Below are 25724 nucleotides of genomic sequence, written 5' to 3' on the forward strand. Positions count from 1 at the left end.
CAGCGACCATTTTGCCCCTCAGCGGATCTCCCGTGAGTGCCTGAGTGCCGCTCAGCGGTAAACTGCCGCTGAGCGGTGACTTCGGCTTCTCCTTTTGCACTTTTTGATGTCTTTTCTGATTTCATCTCTCTCCTTCTTCACTTCTTTCACCAAATTCACCTTAAAACCTGCACAAAAACACTGAAATCAAGCATAAACCTGTCCAGCTCTCTTATTTCTAAAAATATGAAGAAAAGCATGATTTCAAGCTAGTTTCTAAGTATAAAGGTTGCTTTTAGTATCAATTTTAAGCATGAAAATAACAGTTTTTCAACTGTTATCAGTGGACAGAATGGATGACGTGGAGGAAGTGGAGGAGGTGGACGAAGTGGACGACGTGGACGAAGTTGACGAAGTTGACGAAATGGACAAAGTGGACGAAATGGACGAAGTGGACGAAGTTGACTAAGTGGACGACCTAGAGAACTAGAAGAAGTAGACGAAGTTGACGAAGTGGACAAAGCTGACGAAGTGGACGAAGTGGAAGAAGAAGAGGAAGAAGAACAAGAAGAAGAACAACAAGATGAAGTAGTGAAATAAGAACAAGAAGAAGAAGTGGACGAAGTGGAAGAAGTGGACGAAGTTGACGAAGAGGACGAAGTGCACGATGTGGAGGAAGTGCACGAAGTGGACGAAATTGAAGAAGTGGACGAAGTGGAAGAACAAGAAGAAGAACAAGAAGAAGAAGTGGAAAAAGAATAAGAAGAAGAAGTGGAAGTGGGAGAAGTGGACGAAGTAGACAAAGTGGACGATGTGGACGAACTAGACGAAGTGGAAGAAGTGGACGAAGTTGACGAAGTGGAAGAAGTGGACAAAGTGGACGAAGTAGACCAAGTGGACGAAGTTGTCGAAGTGGACGAAGAGGATGAAGTGAACGAAGTAGACGAAGTGGACGAAGTTGTCGAAGTGGACGAAGTGGACGAAGTGGTCGAAGGGGACGAAGTGGACGAAATGCACGAAGTGAACGAAGTTGACGAAGTGGACGAACTAGACGAACTGGAAGAAGTGGACGAAGTTGACGAAGTGGACGAAGTTGACGAAGTGGACAAAGTTGACGAAGTGGACGAAGCGGTCGAAGTGGACGAAGTGGACGATGTGGAAGAAGAAGAACGAGAAGAAGAACAAGAAGAAGAACAAGAAAAAAAGAAGTAGTGGAAGAAGAACAAGATGAAGAAGTGGAAGAAGTGAACGAACTAGACAAACTGGAAGAAGTGGAAGAATTGGAAGAAGTGGACGATGTCGACGAAGTGGACGAAATTAACGAAGTGGACGATGTGGACGATGTTCACGAAGTGGACGAAGTGGACGAATTTGACGAAATGGACGAAGTTGACGAAGTGGAAGAAGAAGAAGAAGAACAAGAAAAAGAAGAACAAGAAGAAGTGGTGGAAGAAGAACAAGAAGAAGATGTGGAAGAAGTGGACGAAGTGGATGAAGTTGACAAACTGGAAGAAGTGGACCAAGTGGAAGAAGAAGAGGAAGAAGAACAAGAAGAAGAAGAAGAAGAAGAAGAAGAAGAAGAAGAACAAGCAGAACTAGTGGAAGAAGAACAAGAAGAAAAAGTGGACGAAGTGGACGAAGAGGAAGAAGTGGAAGAAGTGTACGAAGTTGACGAAGAGGACGAAATTGACGAAGTGGATGAAGTAGACGAAGTGGACGCAGTGCAAGAAGTGGACGAAGTGGAAGAAGAAGAAAAACCAACTGAAGAAGAAGAACAAGTGGAAGAAGAACAAGAAGAGTAAGAAGAAGAAGTTGAAGAAGTGGGAGAAGTGGACGAAGTGACCGAAGTGGACGAAGTGGAAGAAGTGGACGAAGTGGAAGATGTGGACGAAGTGGACGAAGGGGACGAAGTGGAAGAAGAAGAACAAGAACAAGAACAATAGCACAAGAAGAAGAACAAGAAGTGGGAGAAGTGGACAGAGTGGACAACGTCGATGAAGTGGACGAGGTTGACGAAGTGGACGAAGTGGACGACGTGGACAAAGTGGACGAAGTGGACGAAGTGGACGAAGTGAACGAAGTTGACGAAGTTGACGAAGTGGACGAAGTGGTCGAAGTGGACGAAATGGACGAAGTGAACGAAGTTGACGAAGTGGACGAACTAGACGAATTGGAAGAAGTGGACGAAGTGGACGAAGTTGACGAAGTGGACGAAGCGGTCGAAGTGGACGAAGTGGACGATGTGGAAGAAGAAGAACGAGAAGAAGAACAAGAAGAAGAACAAGATGAAGAAGTGGAAGAAGTGGAAGAAGTGGACGAACTAGACGAACTGGACGAAGTGGACGATGTCGACGAAGTGGACGAAATTGACGAAGTGGACGATGTGGACGATGTGCACGAAGTGGACGAAGTGGACGAATTTGACGAAATGGATGAAGTTGACGAAGTTGAAGAAGAAGAAGAAGAACAAGAAAAAGAAGAACAAGAAGAAGTGGTGGAAGAAGAACAAGAAGAAGATGTGGAAGAAGTGGACGAAGTGGATGAAGTTGACAAATTGGAAGAAGTGGACCAAGTGGACGAAGCGGAAGAAGTTGAGGAAGAAGAACAAGAAGAAGAAGAAGAAGAAGAAGAAGAAGAAGAAGAAGAAGAACAAGCAGAACTAGGGGAAGAAGAACAAGAAGATGAAGTGGACGAAGTGGACGAACAGGAAGAAGTGGAAGAAGTGGACGAAGTTGACGAAGTGGACGAAGTTGACGAAGAGGACGAAATTGACGAAATGGACGAAGTGGACGCAGTGCAAGAAGTTGACGAAGTGGAAGAAGAAGAAAAACCAGCTGAAGAAGAAGAACAAGTGGAAGAACAACAAGAAGAGTAAGAAGAAGAAGTTGAAGAAGTGGGAGAAGTGGACGAAGTGACCGAAGTGGACGAAGTGGAAGAAGTGGACGAAGTGGACGAAGTGGACGAAGTGGAAGAAGAAAAAGAAGAAGAAAAAGAAAAAGAAGAAGATGAACAAGAACAAGTAGTTGACAAAGTTGACGAAGTCGACGAAGTGGACGAAGTAGACAAACTGGAGGAAGTGGGAGAAGTGGAAGAAGTGGAAGAAATGGACGAAGTTGACGAAGTGGACGAAGATCACGAAGTGGACGAAGTGGAGGAAGTGGACGAAGTGGACGAAGTAAACAAAGTGAACGAAGTGGAGGAAGTGGATGAAGTGCAAGAAGAGGAAGAAGCAAAATAAGCAGAACAAGATGAACAAGAAGAAGAACAAGAAGAAGAAGAAGTGGAAGAAGAATGAAAAGAAGAAGTGGAAGTGGGAGAAGTGGACGAAGCAGACGAAGTGGACGAAGAGGATGAAATGGACGAAGTGGACAAAGTGGACGAAGTGCAAGAAGAAGAAGAACCAGCAGAAGATGAAGAAGAAGCGGAAGAAGAACAAGAAGAACAAGAAGAACAAGTGGAGGAAGTGGACGAAGAGGACGAAATGGGCGAAGTGGACGAAGGGGACAAAGTGGACGAAGTGGAAGAAGAAGAAGAACAAGAAGAAGAACAAGAACAAGAAGAACAACAAGATGAAGTGGAAGAAGAACAGGAAGAAGTGGAAAAAGTGGGAGATGTGGACAGAGTGGATGAAGTGGACGAGGTGGACGAAGTGGAAGAAGTGAACGAAGTGGACGAAGTGGACGAAGTGGACGAATTGGACAAAGTGGACGAAGTGGATGAAGTCGACGAAATGGACGAAGTGGACGAAGTTGACGAGGTTGACGAAGTGGACAAACTAGATGAATTGGAAGAAGTGGACGAAGTTGACGAAGTGGACAAAGCTGACGAAGTGGACGAATTGGACGAAGTGCAAGAAAAATAACGAGAAGAAGAACAAGAAGAAGAACAAGAAGCAAAAGAAGAAGTAGTGGAAGAAGAACAAGAAGAAGAAGTGGAAGAAGTGCACGAAATGGACGAACAATACGTACTCGAAGAAGTGGAAGAAGTGGACGATGTCGATGAAGTTGACGAGGTGGACGAAGTGGACGAAATGGACGAAGTGGACGAAGTGGACGGAGTGGACGGAGTGAACAGAGTGGACGGAGTGGACGAAGGGGACGAAGTGGACGAAGTGAAGAAGTGGACGAAGTGGACAAACTGGACGAAGTGGAGGAAGTGGAGGAAGTGGAGGAAGTGGACGAAGTGGAAGAAGAGGACGAAGTGCACGATGTAGACGAAGTGCACGAAGTGGACGAAGTTGACGAAGTGGACGAAGTGGAAGAAGTGGAAGAAGAAGAATAAGCAGAACAAGATGAACAAGAAGACGAACAAGAAGAAGAACAAGAAGAAGAAGTGGATGAAGAATAAGAAGAAGAAGTGGAAGTGGGAGAAGTGGACGAAGTGGATGAAGTGGACGAAGTTGACAAACTGGACGAAGTGGAAGATATGTACGATGTGGACGAACTAGACGAACTGGAAAAAGTGGACGATGTCGACCAAGTGGACGAAGTGGACAAAATTGACGAAGTGGACGAAGTGGAAGAAGTGGACGAAGTGGACGAAGAGGACGAAGTGCACGAAGTGGACGAAGTTGAAGAAGATGACGAAATTGAAGATGTAGAAGAAGAAGAATAAGCAGAACAAGATGAACAAGAAGAAGAACAAGAAGAAGAACAAGAAGAAGAAGTGGAAGAAGAATAAGAAGAAGAGGTGGAAGTGGGAGAAGTGGACGAAGTGGATGAAGTGGACGAAGTTGACAAAGTGGACGAAGTGGAAGATATGTACGATGTGGACGAACTAGACGAACTGGAAAAAGTGGACGATGTCGACCAAGTGGACGAAGTGGACAAAATTGACGAAGTGGACGAAGTGGAAGAAGTGGACGAAGTGGACGAAGAGGACGAAGTTGAAGAAGATGAAGAAATTGAAGATGTAGAAGAAGAAGAATAAGCAGAACAAGATGAACAAGAAGAAGAACAAGAAGAAGAATGTTGAGAGGGTCGCACCTCTCACAAAAGTTGTGCATAAAAGAATGCAGTATAGTGCTAGGAAGTGACTCCTAGGTCGTCTCTCAAGGACCAAATGTGGTTCGAGTCTTAGGTCAAACATGAAGTGGGGGGTTTTGTGGATATTTTTGTGCAGAAAAATAAAATAAATTAAAAACAACAGTGCAGAACACGTAAATGACAGCAATGAAGAAAATACAGAAAAAAAACGGTAAATTTGGGAAAACGGTAAAAATGGAATTTAACTTTTTTGAAAACATAAATTGGAAACGAAGTTTTGACAGAATTAAAATGCAAAGCTGAAATTCACAACAGAACAGAAAATGAAAGAAATTGCATCCAAAATCTAAACGAGAAAACAGAACTATAAACAAATTTTAATGCGTAGATGAAAGTAAAATTCAACAAGATTGATTAGAAAATGCAGAATGGAGATTACGATTAACATTCAAATTGAAACTGGAAATTAAAGAAACACAAAACCTCCCCCAAAGGGGAGGAGAAAACCAAAGCCAGAACATAAATTTCTTCCTAATTCCCACTCCTAAAATCTACTCCTTTCTTCCCTGCTTGCTGCTGCCATTTTATAGCCAATTCTCTGACACTTCTCTGAACAAAGAAAAAAGAATTGAACTAATACCGTGTGCACCTAATCCAGCAAAATCAATCACCGCTTGCAGCTGCTCAAAATGAAAATGACCGTGCAGAAGGGATAAAGCTCAATGGCAAATGGAAAATGGCAAATGCAATGCTTAGTCATCAATCAAAAAATCTCATTCACGGAAACACCACTTAAAAAAGATAAATGTGTGAACAGTAAAATAAATTAAATGAGTAAGCTCCTAATGCATTCCAATGTATAACATGTAAAAGCTTGTCGGTCAGCGAGTGTGCACCGCTAATAAATGAAAATGAGTTCTTTATTCAGCCGTAACCCTTCATCTCTCAATGTCCCTGTGCTTCCCTTACTAGGTCGCCCCTTTTTCTCCAGCTCTCCCCTCTTTTTAAGCTAAAGAAAATCCTCCAACTTAGGTTGCTGCTGGGTCCAGGTGCTGGACGTGTGCCGCTTCCTGCTTGGCTTCTTTGTGCACCTCCATGTCTTGCTGGATGCTACCTTCCATTGCTGGACACACCCCTGCTGGACCGCCTCCCAAGCTGGATGCTTCTCTCTTAGACGTGCTGGACCTGCACCGAGAGTTTCTCTCTGCTGGGCTTGCTGCTGGAAAATGAAGATACATTTTGGGACGCGTGGCTGCTGCTGGGCCGTGGGCGTCATGTGTTGTGCTTTTCACTTTCAAGAATAATATTCTCTTGTCAGCCCATATTTTTGTCATATATGCATGCTTTTCAATTTGGATTTGGACCTTCCACAGTTTGCAAAGCAATAACTAAATGCTCTGAACCAAAACCGTGTGGGTGGTGGCCCCTCTTTTCCATTCAGCATTCACGGCTCATTCTTCCAAAACCAAAGAAAAATTCTCCAATCTCCATGCTATATAAAACAAAACCGTATGGCCCCTCCACTTTCCGTGACTTTTGCACATGGGCTGCACCTCCTAATCTCTCTTGGTGCCTTTCTTTCTAATCACCATGCACCAAATTTAAAAGAAAGAAATGATGTTTCTGACCACTTTCTCCAATTCATGCGTGCTGCCATCCATTCTCCGTAACACTCCACTTTCCAATTTTAAAATCCAAAAGCTTTCCATGTGGGCCGTGATGTGCATGTGGCTGCTTTTTTTCCTTTGCTATTCAATAAAGCCAAGAGATTCCTTGTTTAAGAGTGTTGGGAGGTTTTAGCACTGTCCAATTATCAATTCCTAGCCACCACAAGTACCTAACAGCAAGCAAATGCAAACAGATTAGAAATCACTCAAACAGTAAGCATTGGACTGACATAGGGGAGTAAAAAAAATACTGGGAACAACAGAGAACGAATTTAAACAAAATAAAAACTATACGTGAAAATAGACATCCATACGAAACTATGAAAAAAAATTGCATGGAAAACGGATAAGAATTGAACTCAAACGAGGACATACAAGTTGACACAACATTCACGCAGCACTGTGCGAAAATTGAAACGACTGAGATGCATTGGGCTCAATTGCCATTTCTCATTTAACCTTCAAATGTCCCAAATTGTATCTCCAAATTGTCCTTGTAAAATAATTAGCTCAGATAATTCAAATTAGTTAAAATAAGAATTTCCGATCAAATTTAGCACAATTAGGAAAAATAGGATAATACTGTACATTCAAGCACAATTCCTTGATTAAATCCGGTATAATAAACTAAGTGAAATCAATAAAATATTGATTCATCAAAGAACAAGAAGAAGAAGTGGAAGAAGAATAAGAAGAAGAAGTGGAAGTGGGAGAAGTGGATGAAGTAGACGAAGTGGACGAAGTTGACAAAGTGGACGAAGTGGACGATGTGGACGGACTAGACGAACTGGAAGAAGTTGAAGAAGTGACGAAGTTGACGAACTGGAAGAAGTGGACGAAGTGGAAGAAGAAGAGGAAGAAGAACAAGAAGAAGAAGAAGAGGAAGAAGAAGAAGAAGAAGAAGAAGAAGAAGAAGAAGAAGAAGAAGAAGAAGAAGAAGAAAAAGAAGAAGAAGAAGAAGAAGAAGAACAAGAACAAGAAGAAGTAGTGGAAGAAGAACAAGAAGAAGAAGTGGACGAAGTGGATGAAGTGGACAAACTGGAAGAACTGGAAGAAGTGGACGAAGTTGACGAAGAAGACGAAATTGACGAACTGGATGAAGTGGACGAAGAGGACGCAGTGGACGAAGTGGACGAATTGGACAAAGTGGACGAAGTGGACGAAGTCGACGAAATGGATGAAATGGACGAGGTCGACAAAGTTGACGAGGTTGACGAAGTGGACAAACTAGATGAATTGGAAGAAGTGGACGAAGTTGACGAAGTGGACAAAGCTGACGAAATGGACAAATTGGACGAAGTGGAAGAAAAAGAACGAGAAGAAGAACAAGAAGAAGAACAAGAAGCAAAAGAAGAAGTAGTGGAAGAAGAACAAGAAGAAGAAGTGGAAGAAGTGCACGAAGTGGACGAACTATAGTACTGCAAGAAGTGGAAGAAGTGGACGATGTCGATGAAGTTGACGAAGTGGACGAAGTGGACGAAGTGGACGAAGTGGACGGAGTGGACGGAGTGGACGGAGTAGACGAAGTGGACGGAGTGGACGAAGTGGAAGAAGTGGACGAAGTGGAGGAAGTAGACAAAGTGGACGAAGTGGACGAAGTGGAGGAAGTGGACGAAGTGGAAGAAGAGGACGAAGTGCACGATGTAGACGAAGTGCACGAAATGGACGAAGTTGACGAAGTGGACGAAGTGGAAGAAGTTGAAGAAGAAGAATAAGCAGAACAAGATGAACAAGAAGACGACCAAGAAGAAGAACAAGAAGAAGAAGTGGAAGAAGAATAAGTAGAAGAAGTGGAAGTGGGAGAAGTGGACAAAGTGGATGAAGTGGACGAAGTTGACAAAGTGGACGAAGTGGAAGATATGTACGATGTGGACGAACTAGATGAACTGGAAAAAGTGGACGATGTCGACGAAGTGGACAAAATTGACGAAGTGGACGAAGTGGAAGAAGTGGACGAAGTGGACGAAGTGGACGAAGTGGACGAAGTGGACGAAGTGGACGAAGTGGACGAAGAGGACGAAGTGCACGAAGTGGACGAAGTTGAAGAAGTGGACGAAATTGAAGATGTAGAAGAAGAAGAATAAGCAGAACAAGATGAACAAGAAGAAGAACAAGAAGAAGAAGTGGAAGAAGAATAAGAAGAAGAAGTGGAAGTGGGAGAAGTGGACGAAGTAGACGAAGTGGACGAAGTTGACAAAGTGGACGATGTGGACGGACTAGACGAACTGGAAGAAGTAGAAGAAGTGACGAAGTTGACGAAGTGGAAGAAGTGGACAAAGTGGACGAAGTGAACGAAGTAGATGAAGTGGACGAAGTTGTCGAAGTGGACGAAGTGGACGATGTGGACGAAGTGCACAAAGTGGACGAAGTGGACAAAGTGGATGAAGTGGAAGAAGTGGAAGAAGCAGAATAAGCAGAACAAGATGAACAAGAAGAAGAACTAGAAGAAGAAGTGGAAGAAGAATAAGAAGAAGTGGAAGTGGGAGAAGTGGACGAAGTGGACGAAGAGGACGAAGAGGACGAAGTGGATGAAGTGGACGAAGGGGACGAAGTGGAAGAAGAAGAAGAGGAACAAGAACAAGAAGAACAAGAAGAACAAGAAGAAGAACAAGAACAAGAAGAACAAGAAGTGGGAGAAGTGGACAGAGTGGACGACGTGGAAGAAGCGGACGAGGTGGACGATGTTGACGAAGTGGACGAAGTGGACGAAGAATAAGACAAAGAAGTGGAAGAAGAGTAAGACGAAGAAGTGGAAGTGGAAGAAGAATAAGACGAAGATGTGGAAGTGGGAGAAGTGGACAAAGTAGTCGAAGTGGACAAAGTTGACAAAGTGGATGAAGTGGACGATGTGGACGAACTAGACGATCTTGAAGAAGTGGACGAAGTGGACAAAGTAGACAAAGTGGAAAAGTGGACAAAGTTGTCGAAGTGGACGAAGTGCACGAAGTGGACGAAGTGCACGAAGTGGAAGAAGAAGAATAAGCAGAACAAGATGAACAAGAAGAAGAAGAAGAAGAAGAAGTGGAAGAAGAATAAGAAGAAGTGGAGGTGGGAGAAGTGGATGAAGTAGACGAAGTGGACGAAGTAGACGAAGTGGACGAAGTGGACAAAGTGGACGAAGTGGACGGTGTGGACGAACTGGAAGAAGTGGAAGAAGTGGACGAAGTTGACGAAGTGGACGAAGTGGACAAAGTGGACGAAGTGAACGAAGTAGACGAAGTGGACTAAGTTGTTGTAGTGGACGAAGTGGACGAAGTGGACGAAGTGGAGGAAGTGGACGATGTGGAAGAAGTGCACGAAGTGGACGAAGTCGAAGAAATGGACGAAGTTGACGAAGTGGAAGAAGAAGAAGAAGAAGAACAAGAAGAACAAGAAGAATAAGAACAAGAAGAACAAGAAGAACAAGAAGAAGTAGTGGAAGAAGAACAAGAAGAATAAGTGGATGAAGTGGACGAAGTGGACGAACTGGAAGAAGTGGACAAAGTGGAAGAAGAAGGGGAAGAAGAACAAGAAGAAGAAGAAGAGGAAGAAGAACAAGAAGAAGAAGAAGAAGAAGAAGAAGAAGAAGAAGAACAAGAAGAAGAACAAGAACAAGAACAAGAACAAGAAGAAGTAGTGGAAGAAGAACAAGAAGAAGAAGTGGACGAAGTGGATGACGTGGACGAACTAGAAGAACTGGAAGAAGTGGACGAAGTTGACGAAGAAGACGAAATTGACGAAGTGGATGAAGTGGACGAAGAGGACGAAGTGGACGAAGTGGACAAAGTGGAAGAAGAAGAAGAAGAACCAGCTGAAGAAGAAGAACAAGAAGAGTAAGGAGAAGAAGTTGAAAAAGTGCGAGAAGTGGACGAAGTGACCGAAGTGGAAGAAGAAGAAGAACAAGAACAAGAAAAAGAAGAACAAGAAGAAGAACAAGAAGAAGAAGTGGAACAAGAACAAGAAGAAGAAGTTGAAGAAGTGGGAGAGGTGGACGAAGTGGACGAAGTGGAAGAAGAAGAAAAAGAACAAGAACAAGAACAAGAAGAACAAGAAGAGGAACAAGAACAAGAAGAACAAGAAGAAGAACAAGAACCAGAAGTGGAAGAAGAACAAGAAGAAAAGGAAGAAGAAGTTGAAGAAGTGGAAGAAGTTGACGAAGTTGACGAAGTGGACGAAGTGGACGAAGTGGACGAAGTGGACGAAGTGGACGAAGTGGACGCAGTGCATGAAGTGGATGAATTGGACGAAGTGGACGAAGTGGAAGAAGTGGAAGAAGAAGAATAAGCAGAACAAGATGAAGAAGAAGAATAAAAAGTGGAAGAAGAACAAGAAGAAGAGGTGGAAGTGGGAGAAATGGACAAAGTGGACGAAGGGGACGAAGTGGACGAAATGGAAGAAGTGAAAAAAGAAGAATAAGCAGAACAAGATGAACAAGAAGTACAAGGAGAAGAACAAGAAGAAGAACAAGAAGAAGAACAAGAAGAAGAAGTTGAAGAAGAATAAGAAGAAGAAGTGGAAATGGGAAAAGTGGACGAAGTGGACGAACTAGATCACTACAATAAAAACGCGTATTACCGAAGGTTAATTACCGACGGCCTTCAGGCCTTCGGTAATGTATCGGTGAAATTAAATTACGAAGGCTTTTTGCTCTTCGGTAATATCTTCGATGCTTTAACTTCAAAATTTGAGCATTTCTTCTTCAAATTTCCCAAAAGTAGAACAACCTCCCTCCCTTATGTCGAAACTCACTCCTTGAGTTAGGGTTGCGACCTTCGTGGCGGTCAGCCGGTTCGATGTTGTGGTTTGATGGCGCGAGTTGGTGGTGTGGACGCTGACGGAGGTTCGTTGTTGGGTGGCGCTCTTCCATTTCCTACTCTCTGTTCGAAGCAGTTTTTTGGTTTAAAGCGTGGGTTGTCGTCCTAAGGCGGTTTGAAGTGGTTATTGTTGCGGACGCTGACGGCGGTTCGTTGGTGGCTGGTTTGTGGCTAGGGTTCGGGGGTTTTGGTCCTTGTGAGTGTTGCGACAGGTTCCAAGTCCTCTCTGCTTCTCAGAGAGAGAGGCAGGTTCAGTCCTACTCGCTACTTCGTCGAAGAGGTCATCGACTTTGATGAGACCGATCTCTACCGCTCATGGGTTCAGGTATGCTCTTTCGCTCTCCCTTTCTTTCTGATTCCGCTCATTCACTTCTTTCCGATGATCTTCTCCTTTTCGTTTTATAGGCTTCATCCACCAGGAGTCCTCAGGAGAGGAACACCAGGTTGGAGAACATGTGCTGGCGAATTTGGAACCTCGCTCGCCAGAAGAAGCAGGTTCGATCATCTACTCTCAATTCTCAATTCTTGATTCTCGATTCTCGATTCTCAATCCCGTCGATTATAATTATTATCAATTATGTGTTGTGATTTTTCTGCTTGATGATGTCTGTTGATCGTGCTGTGTGTGTTGTGATGGATTTGAGTAGTTGGAGAGTGAGGCGGCGCAGAGAGTGAACAAGCGCCGCTTCGAGCGCGAGCGAGGGCGGAGGGAAGCCACCGCGGATATGTCGGAGGACTTGTCGGAAGGAGAGAAGGGAGATCCGGTCAGTGACGCGTCAGCTCACGGCGATGCCAACAGAGCCAGGCTTCCCAAAATCAGTTCTGTAGATGCCATGGAGACTTGGGCCAACAGTCAGAAAGGGAAGAAGCTCTACATTGTACTCGTCAGGTAGGTGTCCTTCACCTCTGTCTTTTTGCTTTTGTTTTTATTGTAATGAATGTGTAATTGAATCGAGCTCTGATGATAAGTGGATTGATATTGAAGTTAGACTGTTTGTTTCTTTATTCTGCTGTGTAGAGTATAATATTCCTATATTTCAATTCTTCCACAAAAATACATAAATCATAACACTCAATGCATATATATTCAGTGTCGTCAAGAATGAACGACAAGTTAATTATTAAAGAAAATCATTTCCACCATCTTAAAAGTGTATAATATTCCTATATTTTACTGTAAGAACAACAAGTAAGAAAAAATAAATAGTTATATTTTTGGCAATTAATGATTTCATGGAATATGCTTGCAAAACTTTTATATCAAATATATGAGAATGTAATATTTCTAATTTTAGTTTCATGAGAATCTTTCTTGATACATTTTGAAAAAGAAATTAATGTTTAATAAATCCAAAACCATGTTACAGACCCTTTTATAAATTTTATGACTCTGGATATATATATATATATATATCTCATAGTTTTCATATAATTATTAAGGAAACTTACAATATCCAAACCTTGATTGAAACTTGCTTCGATGGAATGAAGGGTGTTTTTCCAAACTAAAATTATTACAGTTAAAGAAAAATCAAAATTTGAAAACTATACTTAGACTTGGGCCAACAGTCAGAAAGGGAAGAAGCTCTACATTGTACTCGTCAGGTAGGTGTCCTTCACCTCTGTCTTTTTGCTTTTGTTTTTATTGTAATGAATGTGTAATTGAATCGAGTTCTGGTGATAAGTAGATTGATATTGAAGTTAGACTGTTTGTTTCTTTATTCTGCTGTTCAGAGTGTAATCTGTGTATTCGCTGATTAGATTAAGCTATGATTGGTTTGATTTCGTTATTTGATTTTAACAAGAAGGGGCATATGTGTGCAGAATTCATGGCCTAATACGAGGTGAGAATATGGAGCTAGGACGTGATTCTGATACCGGTGGTCAGGTAGCGCTTTCATTTTTATTTGTTTTTTAATTTCTTCGAAATGCTGATTTTAATTTATATACAAAATAGACTTATTTAAAACAACTCGTTTCAGCTTTTGATAGAAAGTTTATTCCAACTTTTTTTAGTTTTCTTTTTCTGCCAGTGTTCAGGGAAAAACTTATCCAAAAAGGATCTTTGTCTTCCTTTTGTTTTTTCACACTGCCAGTATGTGCAAACTAAAATCTTTCCATCTGTCTTTGTTTCTGCTGAATAGGTTAAGTATGTGGTGGAACTAGCGAGGGCATTGGGGTCTATGCCAGGAGTTTATCGGGTTGATTTGCTAACTAGACAAGTGGCGGCTCTGGATGTAGACTGGAGTTATGCGGAGCCAACAGAAATGTTGACACCAAGAGACGCGGATGATTATGGAGATGACATGGGAGAGAGTAGTGGTTCTTATATTGTTCGTATTCCATTTGGTCCGAGAGATAAATATATTCCGAAAGAACTTCTCTGGCCATACATTCCTGAATTTGTTGACGGAGCACTTAACCACATTATACAGATGTCCAAATCTCTTGGGGAACAGATTGGCAGCGGGCGTGCTATCTGACCAGTCGCCATCCATGGACATTATGCAGATGCAGGTGACTCTGCTGCTCTTTTAGCTGGCGCCTTAAATGTCCTATGCTTTTTACTGGGCACTCGCTTGGCCGTGATAAGTTGGAACAACTTCTGAAGCAAGGTCGACTATCGAGAGATGAAATAAATGCAACTTACTAGAAATTTATGGTTTATTATGTGTATTTTTCTGATTGGTATATATATATATATATATATATTTTAGTGCACTGGGTTTTATGATGTTTAGACCGTGACTGGATGTGCTTAGGTGTTTGGAAAACTTATATAAGGATCATCTTTAAACAACATAATGTTGATGCGAAATTAATATATACTTGAATATGTTGGATGAAATATGATGTAGGGAAATGATTATAGCGTTGCATATTCCCTGGTTGTTGTAGTTCTACTTACATTTATAAACTACATCAAAGCAGATCATAAACTACACCATAATTGGTTACTGGACAGCAGAAAATTCGTTCTTCGGAAATTACCGAAGGCTTTTGGCCCTCGGTAATTACCGAAGGCTTTTGGCCCTCGGTAATTACCGAAGGCTTTTGGCCCTCGGTAATTACCGAAGGGCAAAAGCCCTCGGTAAATGTTAGCGACAAGGGATTTACCGAGGGCTCTTTGGCCGTCGATAAGCCTTCGGTAATTATCTTTTACCGACGGTTTTGGGCTGTTTCCGAGGGCTTCTGGCCTTCGGTAATGCCCTTTTTTTTTGTAGTGGATGAACTAGAAGAAGTGGAAGAAGTGGAAGAAGTGGACGAAGTTGACGAAGTGGAAGAAGTGGACAAAGTTGACGAAGTGGACGAAGTGGACGAAGTGGATGAAGTGGACGATGTGGACGAAGTGGAAGAAGTGAAAGAAGAAGAATAAGCAGAACAAGATGAACAAGAAGAAGAAGAAGAAGAACAAGAAGAAGTTGAAGAAGAACAAGAAGAGGAAGTGGAAGTGGGAAAAGTGGACGAAGTGGAAGAAGTGAAAGAAGAAGAATAAGCAGAACAAGATGAACAAGAAGAAGAAGAACAAGAACAAGAAGAAGAAGTTGAAGAAGAACAAAAAGAAGAAGTGGAAGTGGGAAAAGTGGACGAAGTGGACGAACTAGATGAACTGGAAGAAGTGGAAGAAGTGGACGAAGTTGACGAAGTGGACGAAGTGGACGATGTGGACGATGTGGACGATGTGGATGAAGTGGACGAAGTGGAAGAAGCAGAATAAGCAGAACAAGTTGAACAAGAAGAAGAAGAAGAATAAGAAGTGGAAGAAGAATAAGAAGAAGAAGTGGAAGTGGGAGAAGTGGACGAAGTAGACGAAGAGGATGAAGTGGACAAAGGCGACGAAGTGGATGAAGTGGACGAAGTGGACGAATTGGATGAAGTGGACGATGTCGACGATGTGGACGAAGTGCACGAAGTGGAGGAAGTGGATGAAGTGGACGAACTGGACGAACTGGACGAAGAAGAACAGGATGAACAAGAAAAAAAAGAAGAATAAGAAGTGGAAGAAGAATAAGAAGAAGAAGTGGAAGTGGGAGAAGTGGACGAAGTAGACGAAGAGGACAAAGGGGACAAAGTGGAGGAAGTGGAAGAAGAAGAGGAACAAGAAAAAGAACAAGAAGTACAAGAAGAAGAACAAGAAGAAGAAATGAAAGAAGAACGAGAAGAAGAAGTGGAAGAAGTGGGAGGACTGGACGGAGTGGACGACGTGGAAGAGGTGGACAAAGGGGACGAAGTGAAGGAAGTGGACGAAAAGGAGGAAGTGGACGAAGTGGACGAAATGGACGAAGTGGACAAAGTGGACATAGTTGACGAAGTGGACAAAGTGGAAGAAGAAGAAGTAGAAGAAGAACAAGAAGAATTGGAAGAAGTGGGAGAAGTGGACGAAGTCGACGAGGCTGACGAAGTGGACAAAATGGAGGAAGTGGACGAAATGGACGAACTTGACGAACCGGAAGAAGTCGACCAAGTGGACCAAGTGGGCGAAGTGGAAGAAGCAGAAGAAGAACAAGAAGAACAAATAGAAGAAGAAGAAGAAGAAGAACAAGAAGTAGTGGAAGAAGAATAGAAAGAAGAACTGGAAGAAGTGGATGAAGTGGACGGAGTGGACGAAGAGGACGAACTGGAAGAAGTGGAAGAAGTGGACGAAGTTGATGAAGTGGACGAAGTTAAAGAGGTGGACGAAGTGGATGAAGTGGAAGAAGAAGAAGAAGAAGAACAAGAATAAGAAGAAGAAAAAGAAGAACAAGAAGAAGAACAAGAAGAAGTAGTGGACGAAGTGAAAGAAGTGGACGAAGTGGACGAAGTGGACGGAGTTGACGAAGTGGACGAAGTGGATGAAGAAGAAGAACAAGAAGAAGAAGTTGAAGAAGAACAAGAAGAAGAAGTGGAAGTGTGAAAAGTGGACGAAGTGGACGAACTAGATGAACTGGAAGAAGTGGAAGAAGTGGACGAAGTTGAGGAAGTGGACGAAATTGACGAAGTGGATGAAGTGGCCGATGTGGACGATGTGGATGAAGTGGACGAAGTGGAAGAAGCAGAATAAGCAGAACAAGATGAACAAGAAGAAGAAGAAGAATAAGAAGTGGAAGAAGAATAAGAAGTGGAAGAAGAATAAGAAGAAGAAGTGAAAGTGGGAGAAGCGGACGAAGCAGACAAAGAGGATGAAGTGGACGAAGGGGACAAAGTGGACGAAGTGGAGGAATTGGATGAAGTGGACGATGTCGACGATGTGGACGAAGTGCACGAAGTGGAGGAAGTGGATGAAGTGGACGATGTGGACGAACTGGACGAAGAAGAACAGGATGAACAAGAAAAAGAAGAAGAATAAGAAGTGGAAGAAGTATAAGAAGAAGAAGTGGAAGTGGGAGAAGTGGACGAAGTAGACGAAGAGGACGAAGGGGACGAAGTGGAGGAAGTGGAAGAAGAAGAGGAACAAGAAAAAGAACAAGAAGTACAAGAAGAAGAACAAGAAGAAGAAATGGAAGAAGAACAAGAAGAAGAAACGGAAGAAGAACAAGAAGAAGAAGTGGAAGAAGTGGGAGGACTGGACGGAGTGGACGACGTGGACGAGGTGGACGAAGTGGACGAAGTGAAGGAAGTGGACGAAAAGGACGAAGTGGACGAAGTGGACGAAATAGACGAAATGGACGAAGTGGACATAGTTGACGAAGTGGACGAAGTGGAAGAAGAAGAAGTAGAAGAAGAACAAGAAGAATTGGAAGAAATGGGAGAAGTGGACGAAGTCGACGAGTCTGACGAAGTGGACAAAATGGAGGAAGTGGACGAAATCGACGAACTTGATGAACCGGAAGAAGTCGACCAAGTGGAAGAAGCAGAAGAAGAACAAGAAGAACAAATAGAAGAAGAAGAAAAAGAACAAGAAGAAGTAGTGGAAGAAGAATAGAAATAAGAACTGGAAGAGGTGGATGAAGTGGACGAAGAGGACGAACTGGAAGAAGTTGAAGAAGTGGACGAAGTTGATGAAGTGGACGAAGTTGAAGAGGTGGACGAAGTGGAAGAAGAAGAAGAACAAGAACAAGAAGAAGAACAAGAACAAGAACAAGAAGAAGAAAAAGAAGAACAAGAAGAAGAACAAGAAGAAGTAGTGGACGAAGTTTAAGAAATGGACGAAGTGGACGAAGTGGATGTAGTGGACGAAGTGGACGAAGAGGACGAAGTGGACGATGTGGCCGAAGTGCACGAAGTGTACGAAGTGAACGAACTGGACGAAGTGGACAAAGTGGATGAAGTGGACGAACTAGACGAACTGGAACAAGTAGAACCAGTGGAACAAGAAGAAGAACAAGAAGAAGTGGAAGAAGTGGGAGAAGTAAACGAAGTGGACGAAGTGAACGAAGAGGACGAAGTGTACGAAGTGGACGAAGGGGACGAAGTGGAAGAAGAAGAAGAACAAGAACAAGAACAAAACGAACAAAAGAAGAACAAGAAGAAGAAGTGGAAGAAGAAAATGAAGAAGAAGTGGAAGAAGAAGTGGAAGAAGAACAAGAAGAAGAAGTGGAAGAAGTGGACGAAGTGGACGAAGTGGACGGAGTTGACGAAGTGGACGAAGTGGACGGAGTTGACGAAGTGGACGAAGTGGACGAAGTGGATGAAGAAGAAGAACAAGAAGAAGAAGTTGAAGAAGAACAAGAAGAAGAAGTGGAAGTGTGAAAAGTGGACGAAGTGGACGAACTAGATGAACTGGAAGAAGTGGAAGAAGTGGACGAAGTTGAGGAAGTGGACGAAATTGACGAAGTGGATGAAGTGGCCGATGTGGACGATGTGGATGAAGTGGACGAAGTGGAAGAAACAGAATAAGCAGAACAAGATGAACAAGAAGAAGAAGAAGAATAAGAAGTGGAAGAAGAATAAGAAGTGGAAGAAGAATAAGAAGAAGAAGTGAAAGTGGGAGAAGCGGACGAAGCAGACAAAGAGGATGAAGTGGACGAAGGGGACGAAGTGGACGAAGTGGACGAATTGGATGAAGTGGACGATGTCGACGATGTGGACGAAGTGCACGAAGTGGAGGAAGTGGATGAAGTGGATGAAGTGGATGAAGTGGACGATGTGGACGAACTGGACGAAGAAGAACAGGATGAACAAGAAAAAGAAGAAGAATAAGAAGTGGAAGAAGTATAAGAAGAAGAAGTGGAAGTGGGAGAAGTGGACGAAGTAGACGAAGAGGACGAAGGGGACGAAGTGGAGGAAGTGGAAGAAGAAGAGGAACAAGAAAAAGAACAAGAAGTACAAGAAGAAGAACAAGAAGAAGAACAAGAAGAAGAAATGGAAGAAGAACAAGAAGAAGAAGTGGAAGAAGTGGGAGGACTGGACGGAGTGGACGACGTGGACGAGGTGGACGAAGTGAAGGAAGTGGACGAAAAGGACGAAGTGGACGAAGTGGACGAAATAGACGAAATGGACGAAGTGGACATAGTTGACGAAGTGGACGAAGTGGAAGAAGAAGAAGTAGAAGAAGAACAAGAAGAATTGGAAGAATTGGGAGAAGTGGACGAAGTCGACGAGTCTGACGAAGTGGACAAAATGGAGGAAGTGGACGAAATCGACGAACTTGACGAACCGGAAGAAGTCGACCAAGTGGAAGAAGCAGAAGAAGAACAAGAAGAACAAATAGAAGAAGAAGAAAAAGAACAAGAAGAAGTAGTGGAAGAAGAATAGAAATAAGAACTGGAAGAGGTGGATGAAGTGGACGAAGAGGACGAACTGGAAGAAGTTGAAGAAGTGGACGAAGTTGATGAAGTGGACGAAGTTGAAGAGGTGGACGAAGTGGACGAAGTGGAAGAAGAAGAAGAACAAGAACAAGAAGAAGAACAAGAACAAGAACAAGAAGAAGAAAAAGAAGAACAAGAAGAAGAACAAGAAGAAGTAGTGGACGAAGTTGAAGAAATGGACGAAGTGGACGAAGTGGATGTAGTGGACGAAGTGGACGAAGAGGACGAAGTGGACGATGTGGCCGAAGTGCACGAAGTGTACGAAGTGAACGAACTGGACGAAGTGGACAAAGTGGATGAAGTGGACGAACTAGACGAACTGGAACAAGTAGAACCAGTGGAACAAGAAGAAGAACAAGAAGAAGTGGAAGAAGTGGGAGAAGTAAACGAAGTGGACGAAGTGAACGAAGAGGACGAAGTGTACGAAGTGGACGAAGGGGACGAAGTGGAAGAAGAAGAAGAACAAGAACAAGAACAAAACGAACAAAAGAAGAACAAGAAGAAGAAGTGGAAGAAGAAAAAGAAGAAGAAGTGGAAGAAGAAGTGGAAGAAGAACATGAAGAAGAAGTGGAAGAAGTGGACGAAGTGGACGAAGTGGACGGAGTTGACGAAGTGGACGAAGTGGATGAAGAAGAAGAACAAGAAGAAGAAGTTGAAGAAGAACAAGAAGAAGAAGTGGAAGTGTGAAAAGTGGACGAAGTGGACGAACTAGATGAACTGGAAGAAGTGGAAGAAGTGGACGAAGTTGAGGAAGTGGACGAAATTGACGAAGTGGATGAAGTGGCCGATGTGGACGATGTGGATGAAGTGGACGAAGTGGAAGAAGCAGAATAAGCAGAACAAGATGAACAAGAAGAAGAAGAAGAATAAGAAGTGGAAGAAGAATAAGAAGTGGAAGAAGAATAAGAAGAAGAAGTGAAAGTGGGAGAAGCGGACGAAGCAGACAAAGAGGATGAAGTGGACGAAGGGGACGAACTGGACGAAGTGGACAAAGTGGATGAAGTGGACGAACTAGACGAACTGGAACAAGTAGAACCAGTGGAACAAGAAGAAGAACAAGAAGAAGTGGAAGAAGTGGGAGAAGTAAACGAAGTGGACGAAGTGAACGAAGAGGACGAAGTGTACGAAGTGGACGAAGGGGACGAAGTGGAAGAAGAAGAAGAACAAGAACAAGAACAAAACGAACAAAAGAAGAACAAGAAGAAGAAGTGGAAGAAGAAAAAGAAGAAGAAGTGGAAGAAGAAGTGGAAGAAGAACAAGAAGAAGAAGTGGAAGAAGTGAACGAAGTGGACGAGGTGGACGAGGTGGACGAAGTGGACGAAGTTGACGAAGTGAACGAATTGGACGAAGTGGACGGAGTGGACGACTTGGAAGAAGAAGAAGAACCAGCAGAAGAAGAAGAACAAGAACTGGAAGAAGAACAAGAAGAACAAGGAGAAGAAGTGGGAGAAGTGGACGAAGAGGACGAAGTGAATGAAGTGCAGGAAGTGGAGGAAGTGGACGAAGTGGATGCAGGGGACGAAGTGGACGAAATGGAAGAAGAAGAAGAAGAAGAAGAAGTAGAACCAGAACAAGAAGAACAACAAGAACAAGACGAAGAACAAGAAGAAGAAGTTGAAGAGGTGGGAGAAGTGCACGGAGTGGACGACGTGGATGAAGTGGACGAGGTGGACGAGGTGGACAAACTGGACGAAGTGGACAAACTTTACGAAGTGTACGAAGTAGACGAAGTGGACGAAGTGGACGAAGTGAACGAAGTGGACGAAATGGAGAAAGTGGAAGAAGAAGAAGTAGAAGAAGAACAAGAAGAAGTGCAAGAAGTGGGATAAGTGGACGAAGTCGACGAAGCTGACGAAGTGGACGAAATGGACGAAGTTGACGAAGTTGACGAAGTTGACCAAGTGGACGAAATGCACGAAGATGACGAATTGGAAGAAGTAGACCAAGTGGACGAAGTGAACGAAGTTGAAGAAGAAGAATGAGAAGAAGAACAAGAAGAAGAACAAGAAGAAGTAGTGGAAGAAGAACAAGAAGAAGAAGTGGAAGTAGTGGGCGATGTGGATGAAGTGGATGAAGTGGACGAAGTGGACGAAATGGACGAAGTTCACAAATTGGAAGAAGTGGACGAAATGGACGAAGTTCACAAACTGGAAGAAGTGGAAAACCGGGACGCAGAGGACGAAGTGGAAGAAGAAGAAGAAAAAGAAGAAGAAGAAGAAGAAGAAGTAGTGGAAGAAAAACAAGAAGAAGAAGTGGAAGAAGTGGAGGAAGTGGACGAAGTGGACGAACTAGACAAAGTGGAAGAAGTGGAAGAAGTCGAAGAAGTGGACGAAGTTGACAAAGTGGACGAAGTTGACGAAGTGGACGAAGTGGACTAAGTGGACGAAGTGGACGAAGTGGACGAAGTGGACGAAGTGGACGAAGAAGAAGAACAAGAACAAGAAGAAGAAAAAGAAGAAGAACAAGAAGAAGTAGTGGACGAAGTTGACTAAGCGGACGAAGTGGACGAAGTAGAGGAAGTGGACGAAGTGGACGAAATGGACGAAGGGACGAAGTTGATGAAGTGGACAAAGTGGAGGAAGTGGAAGAAGTGGACAAAGGGGACGAAGTGGGCGAAGTGGAAGAAGACGAACAAGAAGAACAACAACAACAAGAAGAAGTGGAAGAGGAATAAGAAGAAGAAGTTAAAGAAGTGGGAGAAGTGGACAGAGTGGATGAAGTAGACAAGGTGGAGGAAGTGGAAGAAGAAGAAGAAGACGAAGGGGACGGAGTGGACAAAGTGGAAGAAGTGGACAAAATGGACGAAGTGGACGAAGTGAACGAAGTTGAAGAAGAAGAATGAGAAGAACAACAAGAAGAAGAACAAGAAGAAGAACAAGAAGAACAAGAAGAAGTAGTGGAAGAAAAACAATAAGAAGAAGTGGAAGAAGTGGACGATGTGGACGAAGTGGATGAAGTGGACGAAGTCGACGAAGTGGACGAAATGCACGAAGTTAACAAATTGGAAAAAGTGGACGAAGTGGACGAAATGGACGAAGTTCACAAACTGGAAGAAGTGGAAAACCTGGACGAAGAGGACGAAGTGGAAGAAGAAGAAGAAAAACAAGAAGAAGAAGAAGAAGAAGAAGAAGAAGAAGAAGTAGTGGAAGAAGAACAAGAAGAAGAAGTGGAAGAAGTGGACGAACTAGACAAAGTGGAAGAAGTGGAAGAAGTCGAAAAAGTGGACGAAGTTTACGAAGTGGACGAAGTTGATGAAGTGGACGAAGTGCACGAAGTGGACGAAGTGGAAGAAGAACAAGAACAGGAACAAGAAGAAGAAAAAGAAGAAGAACAAGAAGAAGTAGTGGACGAAGTTGACTAAGCGGACGAAGTGGACGAAGTGAATGAAGTGGACGAAGTGGACGAAGTGGACGAAGGGACGAAGTTGATGAAGTGGACAAAGTGGACGAAGTGGAGGAAATGGAAGAAGTGGACAAAGGGGACGAAGTGGACGAAGTGGAAGAATACGAACAAGAGGAAGAACAACAACAAGAAGAAGTGGAAGAAGAAGTGGAAGAAGAATAAGAAGAAGAAGTGGAAGAAGAATAAGAAGAAGAAGTGGAAGAAGTGGGAGAAGTGGACAGAGTGGACGAAGTGGACCAGGTGGAGGAAGTGGAAGAAAAAGAAGAAGACGAAGGGGACGGAGTGGACGAAGTGGAAGAAGAAGAAGAAGACGAAGAAGAAGAAGAACAAGAAGAACAAGAAGAAGTAGTTGAAGAAGAACAAGAAGAAGAAGTGGAAGAAGTGGACGAAATGGACGAAGTGGACGAAGTGAACGAAGTGGACGAAGTGGAAGAAGTGGAAGAAGAAGAAGAAGAAGAAGAAGAAGAGAACAAGAAGAAGTAGTGGAAGAAGAACAAGTAGAAGAAGTGGAAGAAGTGGACGAAGTGGATAGAGAGGACGAAGGGAACGAAGTGGAAAAAGTGGACGAAGTGCACGAAGTGGACGAAGGAGACGAAGGGGACGTAGGGGACGAACGGGACGAAGTGGACGAAGTGGAACAAGAAGAAGAAGTAGAAGAACATGAAGAACAAGAAGAAGAAGTGGAAGAAGTGGGAGAACTGCACGGAGTGGACGACGTGGACGAAGTGGACCAGGTGCACGAAGTGGACAAAGTTGACGAAGTGGAAGAAGAAGAAGAAGAAGGAGAACAAGAAGAAGAAGAACAAGAAGAAGAAGTGGAAGAAGAACAAGAAGAAGAAGTGGGAGAAGTGGACGAAGTAGGAGAAGAAGAAGTAGAAGAAGAACAAGAAGAAGAACAAGAAGAAGATCAAGAAGAAGTGGGAGAAATTGACGAAGTCGATGACGCTGACGGAGAGGACGAAGGGGACGAAGTGGACGAAGTCGAAGGAGTGGACGAAGTGGACAAAGTGGACGAAGTCGACGAAGGGGACCTAGGGGACAAAGTGGACGAAGTGGAAGAAGAAGAAGAAGAAGAAGAACATGAAGAACAAGAAGAAGAAGTGGAAGAAGTGGGAGAAGTGGACGGAGTGGACGAAGTGGACCAGGTGGACAAAGTGGACGAAGTTGCCGAAGTGGAAGAAGAAAAAGAAGAAGAAGAAGAAGAAGAACAAGAAGAAGAAGTGGAAGAAGAACAAGAAGAAGAAGTGGGTGAAGTGGACGAATGGGACGAAGTGGACGAAGTAGGAGAACAAGAAGTAGAAGAAGAACAAGAAGAAGTGGGAGAAGTGGACGAAGCTGACGATGTGGACGAAATGGACGAAGTGGAAGAACTGGAAGAAGTGGACCAAGTGGACGAAGTGGAAGAAAAAGAAGAACAAGAAGAACAACAATAAGAACAAGAAGAACAAGAAGAAGAAGTGGAAGAAGAAGTGGAAAAAGAAAAAGAAGAAGAAGTGGAAGAAGTGGGAGAAGTAGACGGAGTGGACGAGGTGGACGAAGTGGACGAGGTGGACGAAGTGGACAAGGTGGACGAAGTGGATGAAGTGGAAGAAGAAGAAGAAGAAGAAGAAGAACAACAACAACAACAAGAAGTTGAAGAAGAACAAGAAGAAGAAGTGCGAGAAGTGGACATGGTGGACGAAGTGGACGAAGTGGATGAAGTGGACGAAGTGGAAGAAGAAGAAGAAGAAGAAGAACAACAACAACAACAAGAAGAAAAAGTGCGAGAAGTGGACGAAGTTGAAGAAGCGGACGAAGTGGACGAAGTGGACGAAGTGGACAAAGTGGACGAAGTGGACAAAGTGGATGAAGTGGACGAAGTGGAAGAAGAAGAAGTAGAAGAAGAACAAGAAGAAGTGGAAGAACTAGGAGAAGTGGACAAAGTGGATGAAGTGGACGAAGTGGACTAAGTGGACGAAGTGAACGAAGTGGAAGAAGAAGAAGTAGAAGAAGAATAAGAAAAGGTGGAAGAACTGGGAGAAGTGGACGAACTCGACGAAGATGAAGAAGTGGACGAAATGGACGAAGTTGACGAACTGGAAGAAGTGGAAGAAGTGGTCCAAGTCGACGAAGTGGACGTAGTGGAAGAAGAAGAAGAAGAAGAACAAGAGGAAAAAATGGAAGAAGAACAAGATGAAGAAGTGGAAGAAGTGACGAAGTGGGCGATGTGGACGAAGAGGACCAAGTGGAGGAAGTGACGAAGTGGGCGATGTGGACGAAGAGGACCAAGTGGAGGAAGTGGAGGAAGTGGAGGAAGTGGAGGAAGTGGACGAAGGGGACGAAGGGGATGAAGTGGACGAAGTGGAAAAAGAAGAAGAACAAGAAGAAGAACAAGAAGAACAAGAAGAAGTAGTGGAAGAAGAACAAGAAGAAGAAGTGGCAGAAGTGAGAGAAGTGGACGGAGTGGACGAAGTGGACCAGGTGTACGAAGTGGACGAAGTGGAAGTAGAAGAAGAAGAACAAGAAGAAGAAGTGGAAGAATAACAAGAAGAAGAAGTGGGAGAAGTGGACGAAGTGGATGAAGCGAACGAAGTGGACGAAGTGGAAGAAGTGGAAGAAGAAGAAGAAGAACAACAACAACAACAAGTAGAAGAACTAGAAGAACAAGAAGTAGTGGAAGAAGAACACGAAGAAGAAGTGGACGAAGTGGACGAAGGGGACGAAGTGGAAGAAGATGAAGAAGAACCAGAACAAGAAGAACAAGTAGAAGAAGAACAAGAAGAAGAAGTGGTAGAAGTAGGAGAAGTGGACGGAGTGGACAACGTGGACGAAGTGGACTAGGTGGACGAAGTGGAAGAAGTTGACGAAGTGGAAGAAGAAGAAGAAGAACAAGAAGAAGAAGTGGAAGAAGAACAAGGAGAAGAAGTGGGAGAGGTGGACGAAGTGGACGAAGTGGAAGAAGAAGAAGTAGAAGAACAATAAGAAGAAGAACAAGAAGAAGTGGAAGAAGTTGGAGAAGTGGACGAAGCGACGAAGCTAACGAAGTGGATGAACTGGACGAAGTGGACGAAGTCGACGAAGAGGAAGAAGAAGAAGAACCAGCAGAAGAAGAAGAAGAAGTGGAAGAAGAAAAAGAAGAAGAAGTGGAAGAAGTGAGAGAAGTTGACGAAGTCGACGAAGAGGACGAAGTGG

General features: G+C 43.4%; 1 pseudogene; it reads left to right on the plus strand.

Moving 5' to 3' along the window:
* The first annotated feature begins 11877 nt into the window (after window positions 1-11877).
* On the plus strand, window positions 11878-14077 carry LOC148197471 (putative sucrose-phosphate synthase; annotated as a pseudogene).
* The last annotated feature ends 11647 nt before the right edge of the window (window positions 14078-25724 follow it).

Source organism: Vigna umbellata, chromosome 6 (assembly GCF_029865625.1).
Source record: "Vigna umbellata cultivar VRB3 chromosome 6, Vumbellata_1.0, whole genome shotgun sequence".
NCBI lineage: Eukaryota > Viridiplantae > Streptophyta > Magnoliopsida > Fabales > Fabaceae > Vigna > Vigna umbellata.